General features: G+C 39.5%; 1 long non-coding RNA gene across 1 annotated transcript; it reads right to left on the bottom strand.

Annotated features, from left to right (window-relative positions):
* Window positions 1-1,031: 1,031 nt before the first annotated feature.
* LOC139135881 (uncharacterized) lies at window positions 1,032-8,755 on the bottom strand. The gene is made up of 3 exons (XR_011553053.1): window positions 8,381-8,755; window positions 7,626-7,705; window positions 1,032-1,221 (listed from the first exon to the last, which is right to left on the bottom strand). It is a non-coding gene; the product is annotated as an uncharacterized lncRNA (long non-coding RNA).
* Window positions 8,756-17,048: the final 8,293 nt, after the last annotated feature.

The raw sequence follows: 17,048 nt of genomic DNA, 5'->3' as shown, positions 1-17,048 counted from the left end.
GACTGTTATTGCAACTTGTTTTGAATATTAACCAAAGTTCACCGAACAGCTTGGTCTAAATTTCAGTACTTGTACTAGCGGATTTCACTGCAGTGTGTAGTTTGCTACTTTTGGATAGTTTGTGTTCTAACTGAGACAGGTTCAGAAAGCTTGGCTAGATAATTATCTCCTTGTGTTTCTCGCATAAATCCAATACTCAAGGTCCAAGAACCCTCTCCATTTTCTGTAATGTATCATAATATTTCGCCTAGATTACTTGTTTGCCTAGTTGTGACTGTAGCAACATTAATTACAAGGAAACATTTTTCGTCCAATGACCACCCTTAACATTTTCAAGATCGACAGCGTGTCAGTATGTACAAAAGTTGAAGAGATGTTCGGTTACTGAATAAGTTGACCATTTTACTTCACTCTTCATTCCTTTACATAACACTGTAAACACACACAATCAACGCAAACACGACAGCCTCTCACATTAAGGTAGTATTTGTCTTGAAAATAGAAGACTTACATTTTTGCCTAAATTCTTCTTCTGGATACTTTCAACCATACTCTTTCAAAATCAAGAATAAAATTGGGTCGCCATGCAAATTATACTACTAGAGAAACAAGTTACCCATGATTTACCGATATTTTATATTTAAAGTAGCCACCATCCCTGTTTCAACATTATGGAGCAGGAAAGTTTCGATTTTCGAAAAACTGTGACGGTAAAAAATGTCTTACACCAAGAGCTTTAAAATCAGCCCCAACAAGAGGTAGATCATAGAAAAATTGTAACAGTTCGAGAGTCCGAACATCTGCCGCATTCCGTCTGACGATAACAAAAAGAGATTACGTTCACGTGGGCTAGACTATTCAGCGTAGGCCAAGACCCGGGAGCATTGATATTTTGTGTGTGTCCGTTTTGCTGTGTTTGTTGATTTCAAAAGCTTACAGAAAGGTTTTCTGTTGAGTGAACGTTCCTGAACAGCACACATACAAACAGTGACTCATAAACTAAATAATAATCACAAACGGGCCATTCAAGTAATGATCATGACATGATTTATTCTGACAATCAGTAAACTGAACGTTACAATTGATTTGAATTAGTAATCATTATAAATTCTACAAGTACACTGTGTTAAATGTGATCCGAGACTTTGATAATAATCAGTTGATTAATCTACTTCCCAACACAAACCGGAGCCACTGGAGCTTCGCTGCAACAACATTGGTCTAAAAGAGATGAAATATATTAATATTAATGTCATGTATATTGTTATGTAGGTCATTTCCCCCACACTCATCATGACCTGAGTTCAATCAGTCTAGAACATTCCCAAGGTCACTGCCCTTGATGACCTCACAACCTTGAATTCAATTAGTCATGTTTGGAATGTTCTGGAAAGTTGATTAGTTGTGTAAGGGAGATAATTTTAGAACAGTAATTAGCATGTCAATAAAAGGTTCTAGATTGTTCTACATGCCTTTATAAAAGGGACGTGCACAGCTTCCAGTCAGACTTTTGGGATCGTGTCTCTTGTGTGTTACTAAACTCCAGCAGTAGTCATTCTCAAGACTTTTCAAGACCTTCACTGTCAACGCTGGATTTATACTGTGGTCTTTGTGCAGCTTCAAGCCTGCAAGCCAAAGGACTGTTCATTCATCCAACTGACTGTTACAACTCTGAGACTGGAGCTTTGCCGTCCCAGCTGAGATAAGTAGTCTGTACACTTTTAAAGCTTGTACTCTGTCCCTAACTTAGCAATTAGTTTTGTTTTCGTAATAAATTTTGTTTAAACGGAAACTGCTGAGTTCACCCTTTTGTTCGTTTTCTCTGCACGTAACAAATTGGGGGCTTGTCCGGGATACGAATATTTTGAGCCGTTTGACAACATTTTGACAACATTTTCAAAACTACTGTATACTTTGAACTCAGCGAAATTCAATCATGGCGGAATTTAAACCAGAGGAAATGGATGACCTTGATCAGGACACATTTGATTCCCTCAGAAAAGATGACCTCATAACACTGGCCAATTTCCTTAAAGTAGAAGTCAAAAGATCTATGCGCAAGAGGGAAATACAGTACCGTATTGCCAAACATCTAGTTGATTTAGGCCAATTTGAGGAATCCACCCTGAAAGATTATGAGCCCGAGTCTACCTCTGAACTCAGAAAATTAGAATTAGAAATGCAGACAAATTTGGAGATCAAGAAACTAGAATTACAAATGGAAAAAGAGAGACAGGCATTAGAAAAAGAAAAAATACAAATGCAATTAGAAAGGAAGAAAGACAGAGAGAGAAAGATAGGCAGGAAAGATTAGAAATGAAACGTTTGGAGCTTGGACAGTCAGGAAAATTCTTCCCTTCAGACAAGTTTGACATCACTAAGCATTTCAGGTTAGTTCCCCCTTTCCAAGAAAAGGATGTTGATAAATATTTCCTTCATTTTGAGAAAATTGCTCAGAGTCTGAACTGGCCTAAGGAGTCCTGGTCTATGCTTTTGCAGAGTGCTTTGGTGGGTAAAGCCAGAGAAATTTACATTCAGTTGTCAGTAGAGCAGGCTTCAGATTACGATTCTGTGAAGGAGTTAATTCTCAAGGGTTATGAGTTGGTGCCCGAAGCTTACCGTCAGAAATTTAGGGATTGTGAGAAGGTGAAGGATCAAACTTATGTTGAATTTGCTCGAACAAAAGAACAACTGTTTGATCGTTGGTGTTCTTCGAAAAAGGTCAGTCAGAATTATGACAAATTACGACAGCTTGTTTTGATTGAGGAATTTAAAAGGTGCATCAGAAGTGACATCAAGACGTTTATCAATGAACAAATGGCAGATACATTGGAGGTTGCTGCACGTTTGGCCGATGATTATTCATTGACCCACAAATCTTCATTTCTCAGCAAACCATCCCAGTCCTTTTCCTACAGAAACAATGCAGGTAAATTTAACTCGTCCTTTTCATCCAAGAATTTTTCAAAGGACAGTAGAAAATCAAATGACAACAGTTCACAGAGTTCAAGTAACACTTCCACATCATCAAATCCCAAGTCTCAATCTCCTTCTGACAAACAGTTCGGTACACTTTCTTGTAATTATTGTAAGAAAGACGGCCATTTAATGTCAGAGTGTTTCAAATTGAAAAAGAAAAGTGAAGGTCAAAGTGGTCAAAGTGGATCTAAGCCAACCGGCTTTATTTCTTCATCAACTCAATTAGAGTCTAATAATGTGTGCAACACATTTTCTGAGGTTAAACCCCTCTTATCCCCAATTAATGAGGTCAAGGTCAATTCTTCTCAAGATAGCATTATGGGTATTTTCGAGCCATATTCATAATGGTTTATATCACTTTCTAGTGATTTCTCTTCCGCTACCCTGTCAAAATTTTAAGAGATACCGGGGCTTCCCAGTCTCTTTTGTTGGCAGATACCCTGCCGTTTTCTGAAAAGTCATTTTCAGGTTCTAAAGTTCTTATTAAGGGGGTAGATTGTAATGACTACATTCCTGTTCCTCCCATAATGTCTATTTGTCTTCGGACTTTGTTTCTGGACCTGTGGCTTTAGGTATTAGGCCTTTTTTGCCTTTTGAAGGGATTCACCTTCTTCTTGGAAACGACCTTGCTGGGGACAAGGTCATTACTAATCCACTTGTGACTGATAATCCTAGTTTAGATCAGGATCCAGAGCCAATTGAACAAGAGATACCCGATTTATTTCCTTCGTGTGCAATTACTCGAGCCATGTCCAAGAAAACTTCTGAGAATCAAAATACTCTCAAAAATAATGTCACAGATGTTGACTTAAATGACACCTTTCTCAGTCAGGTGTTTGACACGGATCATTCCGTTATCCCTCGTGGATTTGAAACTTCCAGTAAAACTTCTGCTGACCAAAGTCAGACATTTTCTAGATCAAATCTCATTGCAGAACAACACAAAGATCCAGATATTTTGTCTTGTTTGACAGGGTAGATGATGAAGATAAAACTTCAGATAGCTCTGTTTCCTATTATACAAAATCTGGTATTCTCATGCGTAAATGGAGACCTCCAGATGTTTTGGTTGATGACGATTGGCTATAAAACATCAAATTGTGGTTCCAAAGCCCTACCGTGCTGAAATATTGCGCCTGGCCCATGAAACCCCCTGGGCTGGTCACTTAGGAGTAAGGAAAACTTATCACAAAATTCTCAGTCACTTTTATTGGCCTAATCTCAGGCAAGATGTAACACATTTCTGTAAAACTTGTCACACATGTCAAATGGTAGGAAAAGCCGAATCAGACCATTCCAAAGGCCCCTTTACAGCCAATTCCTGCATTTCAAGAACCATTTAGTAGGATACTAATAGACTGTGTTGGGCCCCTACCAAAAACAAGATCAGGAAATGAGTACATGCTGACAATAATGTGTACATCAACTCGGTTCCCCGAAGCCATACCACTGAGAAATATAAAGACAAAGACTATAGTGATAGCTTTAGTCAAATTTTTCACTTTATTTGGCCTCCCTAAATGGTCCAGTCCGATCAAGGCTCCAACTTTATGTCTGGTATTTTTCAACAAGTAATGGATCAGCTAGGCATTAAACAGTATAGGTCATCCGCCTATCATCCAGAAAGTCAGGGTGCTCTTGAGCGATTTCATCAAACTTTGAAAAACATGGTTAGGACCTACTGTTTTGACACAGAGAAGCAGTGGGATGAAGGAATTCATTTTCTGCTCTTTGCTGTTAGAGAGTCAATTCAAGAGTCTCTTGGTTTTAGCCCATTTGAGCTTGTATTTGGACACACAGTCCGTGGCCCACTTAAGCTCGTTAAAGAGAAATTCCTATCAGACGATGATGATTGTCTGAATATTTTGCAATATGTCTCAGATTTCGTACAAAGCTCTCTAAAGCATGTGAATTAGCCAGAAAAATCTTGAGTCATCTCAGCAGTCAATGAAAATCAAATACGATAAAAGCACCTCAAAAAGGAAGTTTGAACCAGGTCAAAAAGTTCTTGTTCTACTTCCAATTCCTGGCAAACCACTCCATGCTCGTTACTTTGGGCCATACCTAATTGATAAAAAATTGAGCGATTTAAATTACATCATAATAACACCTGACAGGCGAAAACAAAAACAGCTATGTCACATAAATATGCTTAAGCCATATTTGGATAGGGATAATCCTACTATAACTCAGCCTGTCAGTGCAGTCAGTTCAAACCATTATGAAGATAGTGATACTGAAACTGACTTGAGTGAAAATACTCTAAACTCAAAGCTGGGCTCGGTCAAGCTTCAAAACTCAGAAATCCTGGAGAAGCTGGAGTCTACAAAGTTGGCACACCTCCAGCCAGAACAACAACAACAGGTGAAAGAACTGCTCCACGAATATAAACACCTATTTCAAGATGTTCCAACGAGGACAAACGTCATCTATCACGACGTTGATGTTGGGGACAGTAAGCCTGTAAAACAACATCCATACAGACTGAATCCAACAAAAGCGAAATATCTCCAGGAAGAAGTCAAATACCTGCTGGACAATGACTTATTGAACCCAGTAAAAGTAACTGGAGTTCGCCGTGCATACTTGTTCCCAAATCAGACCACAGTTATCGTATGTGCACGGACTTTAGGAAGGTCAACACTTTAACAAAGACAGACACTTTCCCAATCCCGAGGATTGATGACTGCATCGACCGAGTGGGAAAAGCCAAGTATGTGACAAAATTTGACCTACTGAAGGGATTTTGGCAAGTCCCTCTGACGGATCGTGCTCGTGAAATATCCGCCTTTGTTACACCAGACGGATTGTTCCAGTACAAGGTGATGCCATTCGGAATGAAGAACTCTCCGGCAACGTTCCAACGGATGATCAACGACGTCATATCCGGGCTAGATGGGTGTGCAGCCTACGTTGACGACGTCGTCCTGTATAGTGACACCTGGGAGGAACACATCAAGCTCATGCGGAAGTTCTTTGAGAGACTGAGTAAAGCAATGTTGACTGTCAACCTTGCAAAATCTGAGTTTGGTGGGCGAGGGTGACTTACCTCGGACATACTGTAGGACAGGGTGAGGTAAAACCTGTTGATGCCAAAATCAGTGCCATTTCAAGTTTTCCCATACCAAACTGCAAACGACAACTGATGCGCTTTCTCGGTATGGCTGGTTACTACAGAAAATTCTGTCCAAATTTCTCCACAATTACTGAGCCTTTGACTAACTTACTTAAAAGAAAGTAAAGTTTGTTTGGTCAGAGCAATGCCAACAGGCATTTGATACACTTAAAGCCATACTGCAAAGTGCTCCAGTGTTGTCTGCACCAGATTTCACTTTGCCATTCAAATTAGCTGTGGATGCTAGTGATACGGCTGCTGGTGCTGTTTTATTGCAAGAGGATAGTCATGGGGTAGATCATCCTGTTTGCTATTTTTCACGCAAATTTAACAAATCCCAGAGAAACTACTCTACAATTGAAAAAGAGTGTTTATCTTTGATATTAGCTTTACAGCATTTTGAAGTTTATGTTACTTCTTCAAATCAGCCAATAGTGGTTTATATTGATCACAACCCTCTTGTTTTTCTGCAGAAATTTAAAGGCAAAAATCAGAGATTGCTAAGATGGAGTTTAATGTTACAGGAGTTTAATCTTGACATTAGACATATCAAAGGCAGAGACAATTTAATTGCAGACTGTCTCTCTCGTATTTAGAAATTATTGTTGTTCACTTTCAAGAAATTTTATTGTTGTTCACTTTCAAGAAATTTTACTTTAGAGTAAAACAAAATTTGAGTACTTAAATCCTTTTCAAGATTACATTTGTAAAAGAAAGATTTTTCTTTGAAAAATTTTCTTTTTTGAAGAGGGGGTGTGTTATGTAGGTCATTTCCCCCACACTCATCATGACCTGAGTTCAATCAGTCTAGAACATTCCCAAGGTCACTGCCCTTGATGACCTCACAACCTTGAATTCAATTAGTCATGTTTGGAATGTTCTGGAAAGTTGATTAGTTGTGTAAGGGAGATAATTTTAGAACAGTAATTAGCATGTCAATAAAGGTTCTAGATTGTTCTTACATGCCTTTATAAAAGGGACGTGCACAGCTTCCAGTCAGACTTTTGGGATCGTGTCTCTTGTGTGTTACTAAACTCCAGCAGTAGTCATTCTCAAGACTTTTCAAGACCTTCACTGTCAACGCTGGATTTATACTGTGGTCTTTGTGCAGCTTCAAGCCTGCAAGCCAAAGGACTGTTCATTCATCCAACTGACTGTTACAACTCTGAGACTGGAGCTTTGCCGTCCCAGCTGAGATAAGTAGTCTGTACACTTTTAAAGCTTGTACTCTGTCCCTAACTTAGCAATTAGTTTTGTTTTCGTAATAAATTTTGTTTAAACGGAAACTGCTGAGTTCACCCTTTTGTTCGTTTTCTCTGCACGTAACAATATGTATAGTCAAAATGTGCATTAAGTGAATCTATAGGTTATTATATCTGTAAACGATACGAAGTTTTAAAGCCTAACCGGACTCCTTGCTGCCTACCGCCAGTTGCCAAACAAATCGTTTTCCTAGTGCAAGATTTTATATGTCACATCGTCTGAAATTTAATTAATTGCACAGCGAATGCTCGGTTTATATCAAACTTACTTGGAATTTCGCAGATGTATCCTCTGCGCCTAGAATGGCAGTATTCATCATCCCATAAGCCATTATGACCAAATTTGTACCTGAAACAAACAGACGTAAAATGTAAGAACAGTGGACACCCATAACTTGTGTTCGATGTCGATATATGACACGGCCGAAATTAAGCAAGCAGAAGCTTTTCTTCAGCACGTGTTAGATACATTCTTTGTGCTTCACACCACAAAGTTAAACCAGCTTTTCCATTAACTATCAAATTTGAGATAGTTGCGACAAAATAATTACGGTATTTATATTCATTATCTACTAGAGGAACAGCTTTAGGCCGTAATTGCACGCTCCTTTCGTATCATCATCATCATCATTGTTTATTTCTGGCCATAAAATGTGCAAAATTTTAGGCAATTTTACAATGGCGGCCAATCAATAGATGTATCACCGTATGACATCATCCGGTCACATCTATTCACGTGTTCTTCTCAACCTCGAACGAAAACATTACCAACACACTAAATAAGGAGTACAATACACTGCATAACTTTCCTTTGAAAATATCATCAAAAGAATATGTGTATTTGGCAGTAAAAACAATTGCATGTTTTTAAGATTGACTACCATGTAGCCAATCTTTGACTTGCAATACTTTGGTATTGTCACGATCCTGAATACGGCTAGATATGACTTCTTCCTTGTTTCCATTCCATATTTTATTTTATTTCATATATTTGAGAATAATTGTGACACGATCAAGAACTTACCAAAGCTTCACACAGTCTTGTCCCACCAGATCTTTTCTCCCAATTTTAAGGTTGTTTGGTTGCCCCGGGGCCCAGTTAGTGAAACTACCTGGGCATATTGGGTTGCCATTGCTCCGTACATAAGTACCTTCAGCCGTGGCATCGCTAAGACCGATAAAAAATCCATGTTTTTTTATGCATGGAGGTCCACCAAGTCCTTTTCGGCGATGAAGTTCTTCACCATGGTGTCAATTTCGCTGTCAACTAGGTTGGCAAGGTAACCTCCACGTTCAGCACATTGGGCCGCAGCGTATCCCTGGGAGGTCAGTCCATCGAAGTTAGCATCTTCCAGTATGTCACAATGCACCTCATACCTCTTGCACAGACAGAACGATGCTACCAACGAATAAAGAACATCGAATGTAAAAATCAAAAATGCACCATTACCATGCAGAATACAGAGTGCACAAGAAAGACATTGCAAAGAGGGACTGTTCACATGCCAAACGAAAAAATCTTGATTTCACATGACACTCGCTGACTAAAAATAATAGTCATCGGGGCTCATCATGCATTAATTGTGAAAGCAGGGGGGAAGATTTCTCCCATAAAGCATACATTAATGCAGTTAGTCAAGTAATGATTCAAGCCCTGTCCTCTGATCGTATCCTGCAGTAAAGTGACATTTCAGGCGTTTTGTGAAGTGACAAAATTATTATTATAGTGTCTTTATGGTTGCGTAGTCATACTTACGTACGCAGTCCTGTGAAATAAAAACAGATAAAACTGATGTTTAGAATGAATGTCTCATTCGATTGCAACTTAAACAACTAGGATTCTACTCAGTAGTTATTATTTGACGTGAGAGATAAGTATCTGGGAAGAAAGAATTTTCTTCGGACGGCCAAAATCTGCAACATTCTAGTCTGAAATCTACGGAGCTAGATGAAGATATTGAAAAAGATTGATAACGCTACCTCTGCAACAGCAAAAACTACCCCGTAAAGGAAGATAAGAACAAGTCTTGAATTCATATTTTGTCTGCAAATGAAAAGGAAGCACAATATAAATTGAGTATAACACGAAGATAATCAAAAGTGAAAAGTTAATTTCTGACTATGACAGACAGCTACAGTCAAAAATAAAAGACAGTGATAAGAAAGTTTCTCATACCTGGTCAGAGTACTTGAAACAAAGTTCCTCTTCTGTGATGAATACTTGTTTCAGTTGAAGATATAGGTTTTTTATTAAAACTGTTGAAATCGAGGGTGTACAGTTCGCTCAGAACACTATTGACATACAACTTTCACTTATGAGCATTTTGAAAGATAAGAATCGGTGACATGTCTGGCGGGTTCTCCAATGGAACAGGAAATACGTCACATCTGAAATTTCTTTTGACTGGATTTCGTTTTAAATCCATCTTGCTGGATGTACGAACAATAGGATATTGACTGCTTTTGTTCAGTCCATCACCACTAATATAGCGATTAATGTAGCATTCCAACTTTTCCCCACACAGAAACTGGGCAGTTTGGATTATTCATACCTATCTTAATCCTACTGTTCGTAATTTTTATGTTGTAAACACATCTATCGCACACTTTAAACACCTTTCCCGGGTTCTTGAACCCGGTTGGTCAAAATTGGCTGTTCTGGCCTTTTTGATCACCCCTCTCAAAATGCTTGGATAGTTGACTTGGAAAACAATTAACATTAAAAGTTTCATTAGCAATTAAGCCAAACACCGGAGACATCATGAGACACGAACAATCGCAACAACACCAATTCAAAGAAAAGTCAAATTGGACTCCACGAACAGCAAAAAATACAAAAACCTGAAAGCTATCTGAAGCTGCTAAACTCGCACTTCTAGAGATACCCTTTCAAACAAGGAAACAAAACATGTCGCGTGCCCAAAGAATCGCGATAAACCAGCTTGCAAACAGTAGACAAATTACCATAAAAACTTTGACAAGGGTCGGGTTTTGTCTTTGTCAACACAAAAGATTACGTACACGAATGCGAAAGGCAATTACGCAACACTAAGTATTATACACAACTAGCCAGTGACGACACAGAACAAATAGTAAACAAAGTACACGAACTATTAAACAAAATGTACGGAAACAAACACATCGATCATGATACTTGTAAGTATCTTGATCAAGAAAACATAAAATCCGTACCCCGCAGTGGTAATTATTGCCTAAAAATTCACAAACCTCGGCAAAATTCTCAAAGACACACTATTCAAAACAAAATTTACTGAAGTAAAGAAACATAGAACAAACAAACTGAACCACCAAACGGACTCACAACGAGACCCAAACATTAATATACTTGCCTCGCTACTCGAAGAGCAAGACCACTAAAATGCATTAAAATAATTTTTCACAAACACAAACTAAGGAAAGAATCTACACTGCGACTGATGAGAAACACACTCGGGTTTCGAAACGCAAGCGTCAAAGGGCCACTCTATCAACTCTGTAACACAATAGGTCCGGCTGCGTCTCGCCATAAGCTTTCCGCACACAAACAAAACATTACCGTACACACTGATCCAAACTTCCCTACAAATATCCGAGGCGAAACAAACATTTTTGTTAACACAAACAATCGGATAAGAATGTAGGAACACATTTTTGAAACGAATCAAACACAAACTCGACACAAAAACATTTTGGATAGTTAGGTGGGAGCGTCTTTCACACTTTTTACATTCATTGCTCTCGTGTGGGGGGTTGTCAACCTGATGTAATCGCAAATCCTCAGATTTCCATCTGATATAGGTATGTACGTAAACAAGAAAAGTAAACTCATGAATTTTAATAGACGGGGTGGCTGAGACTAATTTCAATAGAGATTGGTCTCAGCCACCCCGTCTAAGTCTGTGTGGGGAAAAGTTGTCATGTAGCAAACATGTTGTAAGCCATCATTTCTATAAAAGATAACCCCTTTACCATCTGGCTTTACTTATTTCAGCCGTTGCCTGAAAATTAACTTTTTGGCAAGGGTATTGCGAATAAAATAAGAATTGAAAGTCTATCTTCAACATAAAGGAATAGGCAAACCAATGCTGGCTGACGTTTGGAAAGAATATCAATCAAAATATCAAAAGTATAATATGGTTTGAATGGCTGCTATTCTGTGTCAACTTATTGAAATTGCACATATAGCTCATTGGTGAGTAAGTCAAGCCTTTCGAGGTCATGGACAACGATTCCACTTTTGGGACATAGACTTTGCTCTGCAATCAGGCCCTTGGACCAGCTGATCACTAGAGCACCGTGAGATCAAGACCGAGGAAATAACGATATGTCAAAGTTTCAGGATCACTGCATAAGATCCTGTGGACTCCAAAATTATTCTAAAGTGATCTGTATTGATCTGCAGTCACGTCGTGAAATAAGAATAAGTGTGTTTATATGTTACGAACGAGCACCAAACCAAAGGCACTTTAAGTTATTATAAATATCAATTTCTACATTAGACAGATATGCAGTTAATTTTTGGTTTTACTGAAGGCGGCTCGTGTGACAAATAAGCCCCTCTGTCAACACTATTTCGGGGTCTGTTGAACTGCTCTTTTTCATGAAGAGACAAATCAAATAATAGTCAAACCAAAGAGGATATTTCTGTCTTAACCTTAATTTTTACTCTCTCATTCATGGCTGAAAAAGACAATCGTTGCAAAATGGTATGCAAGTATCAACACCATCTTAGCTCTGTCAAATGTCTGAGGTAAGTAAGTTCGCAAGTCGGTGTACAGGCCCCTACCACCTTACAATACTGGAAGGTTGGATGTCAGTAAGTTCGCAATATGGCAAAGCCCCCACCAACGTAACTTTATGAAAGGTTGGAAGTAAGTTAGCACGCAAGTTGGCACAGGCCCTTACCACCTTAGGGACTGTGGATAATTAAAACATGCATGGTGAACGCAACTTCTGTGTTTAAGGGGGAGGGGGTTTGGCTGTATTTCGATTACTGTGCACAAAAATCGCACTTACTACAAGTTTTCATATCGCAACATCTCGCTACACGTATTTATGTATCACAAAATATCGCGCTATATTGTTCGGTGTGTACCAGGCCAGGCCAGTACAGCACCGGCACTACACCAGCACTCCTTTGACATAAGCTTACATGTGAATCAGTGCACGAGTAAATAACGTAACAATCATTTTGGAAACACTGTTTCATTTCATGCTATTGGTTGCGTCATTGTTGAGTTGCGCTGAACAGAGATTGATTTTAGAGGGGTTATGGGGGCGGTATACGTGATTTCATAGCGACGGGAGGGGGGTTGAGGCCAAACGCACTCAGTTTCGTTTAACGTGCGCGTGTTTTAATTATATACGGCCCCCTAGGTCTGTGAAAGATTATGACAGAACCGCATGGCCTTGTAGGGCACCTATGCAGTTCTGATATTATTACATCGTTCCCAAATTTTGTCGATCGCCTTCGAAAAAACAGCTAATCACAACACGGCCTAATTGCATATAGATTCTATATAGTAGGCATTGATATGCTGTCAATGAACTTTTTTATCAGCTGTGAGCTCACGGATTGGCTAAGGGAAACTTCCATATGGAAAAATTTTGACGCAGCGTACCGAGTTCACATCAGTGTATTTCCATCTCAACTAAGACAACAAAAACAGACGCAAACAAAGACCTTTCAGGACAGAAATCTTAAAACATTTTTAATACATGTGAACAAGATTGGTATTTGGAGTAACTAGATCAACTGTAGTAAAAATTCGAATGACTTAAAAATAATCGCAATCATACCAATCCATAATCCAATAACACTAGGTCAGAATTCGTAAGACAATAGTTATAAACATTGACACAAAACAGCACAGAACAGACAGTAACTAGACAGTACCCGAACAAAGTCAAATTCAAAGTTTAAAGTTGTGCTCGAAATTAAACTAATCAGAGTCCGAGTACGGCTGTCAGATCTACGGTGAATGAATAAGACGCTGTTAAGAGTTGTTTCCTGAGGCCGCGATGTTGAATGTGAATTTGAAGACTCCTAACGGTGATTTGAATATTTGACAATAGCCTAGGTCACTGGTTTTGAACTTGCTGGCTACACCATTGCAAGGATTGCGAAGTACTGATCGCTCATTGTCTGAGGAGCAGATCTATCACTCACGTTGCTGACCATGGCCAAAGACATTTGCCTCTGTCATGGCCGACACCGGTATCGCACTATCGCTTGTCTATGCACTCGGTCACGGGTTGAATTTGTTATCAATCCCACTCAATTATATTACTCATGTGCCGTTGTTGATCTTCGTTTACGACTGATTAATGGTAACTGGATACCGAATCTAGCTCATACTCTTCGTCGCTATCTTTCCGTGCACTGACGTAAAATCTGGCAAGATTTACTTCTCGGTCGTGGGTCAAGCTCAGCTGGTGGAAATACATTCGAGTCTACGACCTTCCGTTGTTATTGCCCGAAGCCAGTCGTTGAAAACAGCAACTTCGCGACGTGTTTTCATTACGGTTTTTTAGTTTTTTGGCAAACTGACGAGAGCTTTGACATCTTCGGTCGAGATCTGGCAGCAAATCTTGCAAATGTCAATGGCTTATATCGTTACGTAGCTTTCGCCGGCACCACTTCCATCGTAGTCACAGGTTTTTTTTTGTTCCGTCCATGCCAAGATATTAGTTTAGCTTCGGTAATAAAATTCTGATTCCAAATGTTCGAAATAAATACAGTTCTGCCAAGCCTAATAATTATTTTCCTCCACTGATATATAATCCGCTTCAATATATGGCCAGGTGTTACTTGCATTGAATAAATTTATGGTTAGACTTTCATTTATTCAGTTGTTTAAGCATTCATTTTCATAGTTTCAGTCATATGAAAACTCTATACATTACACTCAATGGGAACTGTCATAAACGCCCTCTTGTGTCATACATGTAAGGGAAAGTCCCCGAGTTTGACCTTTTACACGGCAACTCACTATAGCCTTGATCTATCTTTGACATAGGTAAGCGCTTTCCCTTTAAACATTCATTTATCAGCTTATAACCTAGCCATCCGTCATCAAAACATGCATCAAAGTGTTAATTGAGATCTAGAGTCAACTTTTATTGTGTTTATCATGAAGATTTACTAGGATTGAGTTATTTTGAAGTTTAAAACTTGTAGCTTTTGACGCGACAACTCACATGGACTTAATCTATCTTTGACATAGGGAAATAAAGACACCGTGGCCGCTTCGGCAGTTGAGCGCACAAAACAAATTCTCTCGGCATGTGTGTGTCTGTATCCGCTCTTCCCGCGGGAGGCGTGAGCACCTACTAAGTAATTTCGTGTCCCAGGCTTTGGTAGTCCGTGTGGGCTACCATTTCATGGGTTTTGGTAGCCCAAGGGGAAAGTTGGCAGTCTGTGGACGCGGGACTACCGCTAATTTCGAGCCCTGATTTGTCAAAATATCTAGTTATATTTGACCTTGTTCGAGAGTTCCTTCACTATTCATCGCATTTTATGAGATACTGTGAATTATACATGAATTAAATATTGCCAGGAGAAATTTTGTCCTTTTCCCTGCGGTAGTTGGTTGAAATGAGTACTGGTAACTTTACATACTAAAATAATTCTGTAATGTAAATCGTTTCCATCCACGAAATTTGATGTATAGTACTATACGAGGTAGAAATTTCAAAGATATATATGTACCGGTATATAGATATATTGAGTAATTTTGAACAAAATTGGCATCGTCACTCGGGTCTTGAAAATAAGTAATTTTAGGACCATGCAAATCAGTGAATACACTACAGTAGAAACGGACATAATCTTATACAAGGTTGAATAATCTTTAGAGAGTGTTTGTGGATTCTCGCAGGTTAGCTAAATGGCTCTGATAAATTTATTGATCAAGTCAATTTTGCATTTCTCCAAGAGTTTTCAAGAAAGACATTCATACATGTCTGTCTAAAAGATCGGTTTATGTAGGTTACGACCGGTACAATTGACCCACAAGAATCTATGACGGCTGACACCAGCTGCAGTCAGTTGACTGCGAACATCTGTTCTCACACGGTCACAATTTTCGATCTTTGGAACATGGTAAACGGCTTACTGAATTATATAATGAACCCCATGTGTTTCCCTTGAAGCTCTATCGTTTCTTCTTGTAATTCACAGGCCTTACTATTGTCGATGCGGCCAATACCCCCGTCAAATGAAAATGAAAATGAAAAGCGTGAACTTTGTACGTAACCAACAATTGAAAAACAACTAGCCGACATGCCTGTAATGCATAAAGGGACAGGGATAAGTAAAAACATGGATATTTAACGCATGAAGGTTTGTCAGGCATTTTTCGTTGTAACGAAATCCGTGAACATCAAGAATAAGGTATTACTTCAGCAGTCCCAGGAAGCACGTGGGACATTGCATAATGAGGCAGTGAACACTGGAGGACCGTACCTACACATTAACCAATCAGGGAGCTGTAAAGTGAATAATACATAATAATGAGACCTAACGCATGAAGTCCCACCAATCAGCGTAACTCGAATGGACCTTAAATTACCAGATGAACCAATGACTGATGTTGGTACATATGTCATTGACCTGACTTATGAAACAGGACTACTACAACAGACCACCAGTCAGTGGGCAACAGATGTACAATACCTCATCCATACCTGCTGGCACCCAGTTTAACCTGTATACATTGTCAAGTGGACCAGTGGTCAGTGGGCAGCAGATGTGTAATAATTCCGCCATGCCTGTTAGTGCACCGTTTGGCCAGTATGCATTGCCAACTGGACAGACTCCCGTCGTACAAGGGTATCCAACTCCCGCAATGTAACCTGTGCAGGGTATGGCAAACCAGGCAAACCAATCTGCAGAACAATGGCAGCCCACTACACCTCTATCCAATCAGCAGTTTAATATGGTGTCCAGCCACCAGCTGCAAAATATACCCATATTTAGTGGATTTTAGGATGGTAAGCTTCTGATTGAAGACTGGATACGTGATATGCAATACTTGCTACAAGCAGGCGGGACACCATTGAGTTTGCAGTTTCCGACAATTGTCAGGCATTTGAGTGGTGAAGCAAGGAAATTGGTGTTAAATTTGCCTGTTCATAGCAGTTACCAGACAGGGCATTTGAAGAGCTGAGAGCCGAGTACGGTGATTTCAGATGTCTCTTGATCCAATGGCTTCATTCTATGTGAGCTATCAGAGACCAAATGAACCGGCCTGTTCGTATGCAATTGCCCTTGAGGACATTCTGCGCACCATACAAGAACAACAAAATGGTGGAGTACCTTTCCAGGACAGGGACTATAAGCTGACTCAGCAGTTCATGAGAGGATTACAGGATAGTGCAGTTTACCAACACCTTGCACCAATGAAGCCTCACGGTATGTGTTTCAAAGTGCTGAAGGAAGAGATAAGGTATATGGTACGTGAAAATAGGAAGGTAGCAGAAATGCCGGACAAGTCAAGGAATAAAGCACAAAATCAGCCACAGCAAACAGTGGGGTCCAGTCAGCCAAAGCAGGGGAATGAGCATAGAAACATACGTGACAAGGAAACCAAAGCAATTGCAGAACTGACAGAGATGGTTAGGCAGATAGCAGCAAATCAGGAGGAGTATGGAAAGAGGATGATGACGATGGAGCAAAAGATTGAACAAGG

This window comes from Ptychodera flava, chromosome 6, assembly GCF_041260155.1.
Source record: "Ptychodera flava strain L36383 chromosome 6, AS_Pfla_20210202, whole genome shotgun sequence".
Lineage (NCBI taxonomy): Eukaryota > Metazoa > Hemichordata > Enteropneusta > Ptychoderidae > Ptychodera > Ptychodera flava.
Note: the sequence above shows the minus strand (reverse complement) of the source record. Positions and strands in the feature narration are given on the sequence as shown.